We start from the raw sequence: 1,362 nt of genomic DNA, 5'->3' as shown, positions 1-1,362 counted from the left end.
GTTCCATTCCAAAACTAGAATTTCTACTAGAAAAAAATAATAACTACACATAATGTTTCTGAAGGGCTCTTTCATGTGTTCTGCTGAGCACTTCACAAGTACCATATCACATAATCCTTTCAGAGTTCCTATTTTGCAGACAAGGAAATTGAAGCCAAGAAATATAGATACTTTTCTATGAGTGACAGAAATCTTAAGTCAGGGTTATTCCCAAAGCCTGTACTCTTAACCTCTAGGCAAGCTATCACTTAAAAATAGACCCTAAATAGAAAAGACTGAGTGCTCACATTTTATTCAGGGCAGGTGTGGCAGTGTTTGACTTGAGGGCTGAGAGGAGAGAGTCTGTGGAAGAAACACATACTTGAGTGCCTCTATTCCTCCCCTGGGAGTTAGTGCTTAGCATAGTATCACCTACCTTTGTTTATGTGTCTGCCCATGACTGGAACGAAGCTCCATAAGGGCAGGGCTGAGTCAGTTAGTGCCTGGCTGAGGGTTAACAAGTGATTACAGATGAGGAAATAAGGCCCTAATGATCTCAGTGGTCTCTAAAACCAGAACTCTTAGTTGTCAATGGCACCTAATGTAAGTTTGGAGAGATTGCTATTTTGAAGTCCAAGGAACTCCTAAGGTCACCGCACAATCTTCTGTCTTCTTTTTTCTCTCCATAAGTTAGTTTTGCCTCTGCTCTGTGATTATGGAAGCTGAGGGGGTAGGAAAAAGTAAGCTAATACCACAAGGGAACCCAGTTGTGCCTGTTGTCTCATGGTATGATTTTGTAGGCATCGAAACTGAGGTCCAAGTCTATGGCCATGCCACCCCAAACGAGCCCGATCCCATCTGATCTCAGAAGCTAAGCAGTGTCAGGCCTGGTTAGTACTTGGATGGGAGACCACCTAGGAAGGCCAGGTGCTGTAGGCATAAAAAATGAAAAAAAAATAAGGGATTGTAAGATGACAAGTTCCTCATAATCTGTGAGATCAACCAAGGGTTGCCCCACCTGAAAAACAAACAAATGAAAACTGAGGTCCAAGAAGGGCAATGTTACAGACTTAGAACTAAGTCCCACTGGAAGGACTCAGTTCTCATACAATAAGACTGAAAAGTTTTGCCCTTTGAGATGTAGATCCTCCCTGGTTTTCTTCCTGTAAATTGAGTGCTGTGGGTTCACAGTTCCGCCAGAGGCAGTTAGCCATCAGGATCACATTTGAGGGACAGAGGAGCTGGGTAGGTGAGATCATATGAGCCAGTATAGTCTGCACACCATTGTTGATGTAGGTGATGAATTTAGATGATAACATTTTTATGGTTACCTTCAATATGGCTTTCCATATATAATAACAATGTAAAATTAGTTTTCAAAAA

General features: G+C 41.9%; 1 pseudogene; it reads left to right on the top strand.

Moving 5' to 3' along the window:
* Nucleotides 1-799: 799 nt before the first annotated feature.
* LOC118603470 lies at nt 800-918 on the top strand (annotated as a pseudogene).
* Nucleotides 919-1,362: the final 444 nt, after the last annotated feature.

This window comes from Rousettus aegyptiacus, unplaced genomic scaffold (genome assembly GCF_014176215.1).
Source record: "Rousettus aegyptiacus isolate mRouAeg1 unplaced genomic scaffold, mRouAeg1.p scaffold_m13_p_5, whole genome shotgun sequence".
Taxonomy (NCBI): Eukaryota; Metazoa; Chordata; class Mammalia; order Chiroptera; family Pteropodidae; genus Rousettus; species Rousettus aegyptiacus.
This window is presented reverse-complemented; position numbering and strand designations above follow the sequence as displayed.